This window comes from Eurosta solidaginis, chromosome 3, assembly GCF_040869045.1.
Source record: "Eurosta solidaginis isolate ZX-2024a chromosome 3, ASM4086904v1, whole genome shotgun sequence".
Classification (NCBI taxonomy): Eukaryota; Metazoa; Arthropoda; class Insecta; order Diptera; family Tephritidae; genus Eurosta; species Eurosta solidaginis.
The window spans coordinates 197920220-197927898 of NC_090321.1; positions in this window are offsets into that span (position 1 = coordinate 197920220).

Below are 7679 nucleotides of genomic sequence, written 5' to 3' on the forward strand. Positions count from 1 at the left end.
CTAGGTGTATTATTTCCTAAATAATCAGGTTTTTTGTGTTTTCCAAAATTTTATATATGTGATGCTGAATATATTTTCACTGAACTGTCAGATGGAGTAAATAAAATTATGGTAATATGTTTTTGCAACCCCAAAAAAACTTTTTCATTAGAATCATTTTTTGTTGATTTGTCCGAATTTGTAATTGATTATGAACGTATTTTGATTTGTGGTGATTTTAATGTGAACCTACTTGTTAATGATTCCTACAGTAGTAAACTACTTGACCAGCTTGCAACAGCAGGTCTATGTGTTGTCAATAGTGCTAACCCGACGAGATTTGATAATAATTCTGTACCCAGTCTTATTGATTATTTTGTAACTTGTGACGTCCTAAAATTTGAGCAAATATGCTTTGTTTCTGACCATGATTTGATTTTCTGTACTATATATGTTGAAATGAACCGTTCTGATTTAGATTGTATGTTTGTGTATCGTGATTTTAAATCGTTGAATGTTAATGCGTTGTACTCCGATATATGTGGTGTTGATTGGACTGACTGTTGGTTTCTTGACACGGTTGATACCAAGTTAGATTTTCTTAATAATAACTTGACCAGATTGTTTAATGTGCATGTGCCTATTCGTTGTGCAAGTGTTATTAACAGTTCGTGTCCCTGGTACAATTCGAGAGTTCGATCGGCTATTAAGAAACATCAAAAATATTATGGTAAGTGGCGTAAAAATAGGACAGATATTTCCTGGTGTCGATACAAAGAAGTGCAAAATGAAACAACAGCTATTATCAGGGGGGGGGGGGGGGGGGCAAAGTGTAGGTACAGTAAATCAAAGCTAGATCCCTCACTTCCATCCAAGGAGTTGTGGAGAAACTTAAAAAGGTTTAAAATACATGGCAAGGATACTACTAAGTGTGAAATAGATGTGGATGAACTAAATGACTTTTTTGTTAGCACTAACAATGACGTCAATGCTCCAGCCCTGCTAAAAGATTACTCCTCCTATGTCGGCCCTGATAACAAATTTCAATTTGATACAATTGGCGAGGTTGATGTTTTGAAGGCTTTATTAAGTATAAAATCGAATGCTTTGGGGAGGATGGAATCTCTCTAAGATTTATTAAGATCGTAATGGAGTTTATACTAGGTCCGCTTACTCACATCATAAATTTCTGCTTCACCTCTTCATGTTTTCCCACGATGTGGAAGAAAGCAATTATTCTTCCTATTGCAAAAAAAAAACTAATGCTACGTGTGCAGGTGATTATAGGCCTATCAGCATACTGCCTACATTTTCGAAGGTATGTGAAAATTTAATGGCAGCACAAATTTCTTACTTTATCCAGCAAAATAAATTACTCAGTCTGTTGCAATCTGGCTTCGGACCAAAGCACAGCTGCTCTACAGCAATGGTTAAAGTATTGGATGATATAAGAACTAGTTTTGATACTGGCGACCTAACACTTCTTTGTTTACTAGATTTCTCCAAAGCATTTGATTCTGTGAATCATGAGTTGCTATGTACGAAGCTGAAGTATTACTTCGGATTTGAGGATAGCTCAGTCAACTTATTGCCAGTTATCTTAAGGATAGAACGCAGAAAGTTAAATCAGGAAATTCTTTGTCGCACTCTAAACCTGTGTATGCTGGCGTACCGCAAGGGTCGGTCCTTGGTCCACTTCTGTTTAGTCTATTTGTGAATGATATTTTTGATGTGTGCCAGTATGTCAATATTCATGCATATGCCGATGATATGCAGTTACATTTGTCAAGTCGTATCGGTCTTGTTGAAGATTTATGTTTCAAAATTAATAATGATCTGTCTGCAATCTCTCTTTGGGCTAGTGAAAATTCGTTGTGTTTGAATGCATCCAAGTCTTATGTCTTGCCTATATGTCATAGTGTTGTATATAATATTGACCTTCCTGCGTTGTATATTGGAACTAGTCCACTTAAATTTGTTGACAGAGTAAAAATTCTAGGTTTTATTGTGAACTGTAAACTTACTTGTAGTGACCATATCAACAGGGTAGTTACCAATATTTATGCCATATTACGGAAGTTAAGAGTCTCGGCCCCATTCACACCCGTTGAAACCAGGCGAAAACTTGTGCTGCAGTTAATTATGCCACTTATAACGTACGCCGATACAGTATATGGTAAGATGGACTCAGTGTCATACAACAAAGTTGCTGTAGCGTTTAACAATGCTACGAGATACGTTTACGGGATTGGTAGATATGATCACATATCTGCCTGGCGAACGAAAATTCTTGGGTGCAGCCTTGAAAATTATCTAGCCGCCAGGAATTGTATCTTTATATACAAATTATTATTGTGGAAGACACCAAATTACTTATTCGAAAGGTTGAGACCAGTGAGATCACTGAGACATCAGAGTCTGGTCGTACCATCGCACAATTACTTAACTTCATCTAGACTATTTTTCATTAGCGCGGTTAAATTATGGAATTCAATCCCAGATAATGTGAAGGCTGGACTAAATAGATTCAACTACAAGGATGTAATACTCAAGTACTTCAAAGCTGTATGAAAACAATGCAAAAACATTGTAAGGGTGTTTAAGATACCTGCTTCTCTTTTCTTTCCCCTTTTCCCACTTTGATCTTGACTATCTTTTCTTTCGTTAAGGTTAGATGTATTCTAAATTTGTTATTTAGATTTAAGTTAGAATATACATATTTACACTGTTTTATGTTTAATAACCTAGTTGAAGTACTTCTAAAAGACTATATCTGGTCTTACTCTGTACTACGTTGGTAAATAAATAAATAAATAAATATAAATATAAATAAATAAATATATAAAAAGTGGGCGTGGTTATCATCAGATTTCGCTCATTTTCAAAACCAATCTATTCTGAGTCCATATAAGCTCGTCATGGTCTGCATGAAATAGCTGTGACCATAAATCACTTATTTCAACAATATATGACGTAAGCATTCGGTGAAATTTGAAGCCTCTAGCTGTTAAAATGGGACAGTAATTACGAAAAGCTTCTTCTCTGAACAATCGGTTGTCGGGGATATATGCTATTTATTCGACCGATCTTATCCATATGTGCAATATACGGAAGCATATGGTGAAGTTTGAAGCTTCAGTCTGATCAATTGAAGATATAACAAAATTTCTCTTTTCTGAAAAATCGGTTGTATGGCTGATATAATATTTGAACGTTGAAAATTTGACGCGTCCAACGCTTTTATTTAATTGTCTGAGCAACGCCCTAGATTGATGAGGAGTGTGATGACTAGTACCTAGGATCTACCTAATTATTTCCTAGCTTTTAGTATTATTATTACTTCATGTAAGTATTGTTTTCAATAAAACCGTTTAACTTAAAATTTTTTTTATACTCAGTTGAGCAGAGATCACAGAGTATATTATCTTTGATTGGATAAGGGTTGGTTGTACAGGTATAAAGGAAAAAAGATAGATATAGACTTCCATATATCAAAATCATCAGTATCGAAAAAAAATTTGATTGAGCCATGTTCGTCCGTCCGTCCGCCCGTCTGTCCGTTAACACGATAACTTGAGTAAATTTTGAGGTATCTTGATAAAATTTGGTATGTATGTAGATTCCTGGGCACTCATCTCAGATCGCTGTTTAAAATGAACGATATCGGACTTAACCACGCCCACTTTTTCGATATCGAAAATTTCGAAAAACCGAAACAATGCGATAATTCATTGCCAAAGGCGGATAAAGCGATGAAACTTGGTAGATGCGTTGACGTTATGACGCAGAATAGAAAAGTAGTAAGATTTTGGACAATCGGCGTGGCACCGCCCACTTTTACAAGAAGGTAATTTAAAAGTTTTGCAAGCTGTAATTTGGCAGTCGTTGAAGATATCATGATGAAATTTGGCAGGAACGTTACTACTATTACTATATATGCGCTAAATAAAAATTAGCAAAATCGAATGAAGAACACGCCCACTTTTTAAAAAAAATTTTTTTAAAAGTCAAATTTTATAAAAAAAAAATTAATATCTTTACTGTATATAAGTAAATTAAGTCAAAATTCAACTCCAGTAATGATATGATGCAACAAAATACGAAAATAAAAGAAAATTTCAAAATGGGCGTGGCTCCGCCCATTTTCATTTAGTTTGTCTAGAATACTTTTAATGCCATAAGTCGAACAAAAATTTACCAATCCTTCTTAAATTTGGTAGGGGCATAGATTCTATGACGGTAACTGTTCTCTGTGAAAATGGGCGAAATCGGTGGAAGCCACGCGCATTTTTTATACACAGTCCACCGTCTGTCCTTCCGCTCGGCCGTTAACACGATAACTTGAGAAAAAACCGATATATCTTTACTAAACTTAGTCCACGTACTTATCTGAACTCATTTTATCTTGGTATAAAAAATGGCTGAAATCCGACTATAACCACGCCCACTTTATCGATATCGAAAATTACGAAAAATGAAAAAAATGCCATAATTCTATACCAAATACGAAAAAAGGGATGAAACATGGTAATTGGATTGGTTTATTGACGCAAAATATAACTTTAGAAAAAACTTTGTAAAATGGGTGTGACACCTACCATATTAAGTAGAAGAAAATGAAAAAGTTCTACAAGGCGAAATCAGCAAGCCCTTGGAATCTTGGCAGGAATGCTGTTCGTGGTATTGCATATATAAAAAAATGAGCAGTACCCGACAGATGATTTTCTGGATCACCCTGGTCCACATTTTGGTCGATATCGCGAAAACGCCTTCACATATACATCTAAGGGCCACTCGCTTTCAAAACCCTCATTAATACCTTTAATTTGATATCCATATCGTACAAACACATTCTAGAGTCAACCCTGGCCCACCCTAATGGCGATATCTCGAAAAGGCGTCCACCTATAGACCTAATGCCCACTCCCTCTTAAAATGCTCAGTAACACCTTTCGTTTGATACCCATATCGTACAAACATTCTAGAGTCACCCTTGGTCCACCTTTATGGCGATATCTCGAAAAGGCGTCCACCTATAGAACTAAGGATTACTCCCTTTTAAAATACTCATTACCACCTTTCATTTGATACCCATATCGTACAAACACATTCTAGAGTCACCCCTGGCCCACCCTAATAGCGATATCTCGAAGAGGCGTCCACCTATAGACCTTATGCCCACTCCCTCTTAATATGCTCAGTAACACCTTTCGTTTGATACCCATATCGTACAAACATTCTAGAGTCACCCCTGGCCCACCCTAATGGCGATATCTCGAAAAGGCGTCCACCTATAGACCTAATGCCCACTCCCTCTTAAAATGCTCAGTAACACCTTTCGTTTGATACCCATATCGTACAACCATTCTAGAGTCACCCCTGGCCCACCCTAATGGCGATATCTCGAAAAGGCGTCCACCTATAGACCAAATGCCCACTCCCTCTTAAAATGCTCAGTAACACCTTTCGTTTGATACCCATATCGTACAAACATTCTAGAGTCACCCTTGGTCCACCTTTATGGCGATATCTCTAAAAGGCGTCCACCTATAGAACTAAGGATTACTCCCTTTTAAGATACTCATTACCACCTTTCATTTGATACCCATATCGTACAAACACATTCTAGAGTCACCCCTGGCCCACCCTAATGGCGATATTTCGAAAAGGCGTCCACCTATAGACCTAATGCCCACTCCCTCTTAAAATGCTCAGTAACACCTTTCATTTGATTCCCATATCGTACAAACACATTCTAGAGTCACCCCTGGTCCACCTTTATGGCGATATCTCGAAACGGCGCCCACCTATAGAACTAAAGCCCATTCCCTTTTAAAATACTCATTACCACCTTTCATTTGATACCCATATCATACAAACACATTCTAGAGTCACCCCTGGCCCACCTTAATAGCGATATTTCGAAAAGGCGTCCACCGATAGACCTAAGGTGTTCGGTTACACCCGAAATTAGCCTTCCTTACTTGTTTTAAATTATTTTATTTCCAAGTTTTTAGTCTTTATTTAATTGCCTATTATTTCTCATTCTATTTAGTTCATTTAGTGACTCATTATTACAAGGACTCTTTCCCGACAATTTGTTGCAATCTAAGTCCTCAATACATAATCTTTCCAAAACTTTACTCGATTCTGCGCCACGTATGCTTGTCCCTCCTCCAACTCCAAAATATTTTGATGTCACTTCTACCGGACTGTATGTAATATTTGTTCCAAATATGAGCTAAATCGCACATCATAGGCCGCTTCCTATTCATGTAAATTAAAGTTTAAGTTGGGTAAATTGAGTTTTTAAAAAACTCTTGCAGAATTAAAGAATTTGTTTATATTTGCCACCTGATTTGAGTGGAGTCATGTTCCTTAACTCCCCCCTTTCTTCAGATGAAACGTTCCTGTTTCATTCAGCGAATTAGTTAATATTTCAATTTGTTTAAATATCAATATTTTTAAATATCTTTTCATTAATTTCAGTTTGTTTTCTTTGCTTAAATATTTTGTATTGATTAGCAGCTTTGACTAATACTATTATCATAAATATACTGTTACTATTATTAAACCTATCCAAAATATGGGTTTTGATTTTATTTCACCTTTTATGACATCAATAAAGTTTATATTTTCAAATTTTAAATTTAAGTCTTCAGATTCTATATATTTAACAATTTCAAAGCTACTGAATTTATTATTTTTTACATATTTCCATATTTTTGCATCTGTGTTCTCATAAGTTACATTGTCAATCTTTGACTGATTTTTAAAATTTACGAGATAAACTCCATTTACATTATGATTGTCAACAGTGTGATTTCCTGAAACTAAAATAACACCATCTTTTATTACATCAATTTCTTTATTCCTTTCTTTAATTTTTATACATCTGGTCGTTTTTCCTAACAAAATATCCACTAAACAAGAATTTGAAGATTTTATTTCACAATATGCATTCACTATTTCTTTCTTACAATTTTTAACATTAACATATTGATTCTCACATTTTGCAATCTCTTTTTCGATAAATAACTTACCATCTTGCTTAGCTATTGCTCTCACTTCGTAAAATTTACAATCTAAAAAAATTTTTAGGTACCTAATATAAATAACTATTAAATCTTTATTCTGTAATATTTTAAAATTAGAAATATCTATTAAATCTGTCACACTCAATCGTCCATGTTCGTTTGCAATAATGTCTCTAATTTCATTTAAATGTAACATTGCTGGATTCAAAATTCCAAATTTTCCTAAAGTTATTGTATGAATAATATTCTGTAATTCATTTAGTAAAAATGTATTCCTACGTTTCCTTAGTTGTGTAGCATGATCATTTTTATTTGCGTTTTTTATTGTCTCTGATAATTGAGAAATAACTTTAAATACTTCTGAATTTGTCATAAATGGTTTGTTGTTATTTAAAATTAACTCGTTTAATTTATTATTTACCAAAACTAAATCGTCGTGATCCGGGGTACCGGCTATCCACTTCCATAAAGTCCCTAATTCATTAATTCCTCTTTTTAAACGTCTCTCCGTTTTTTGTAGTTGCCCTAACAACGTCTGTATTAGCTCTATTTCTGGGTCCATGTTGATATGAAACTCGTCACGTATGTCAATTTCCCTAACATTATCATAACCTAAATTTTTGTTATAATCCTCCTCGTCTAGTAGGAATATTTCGGAAAAAT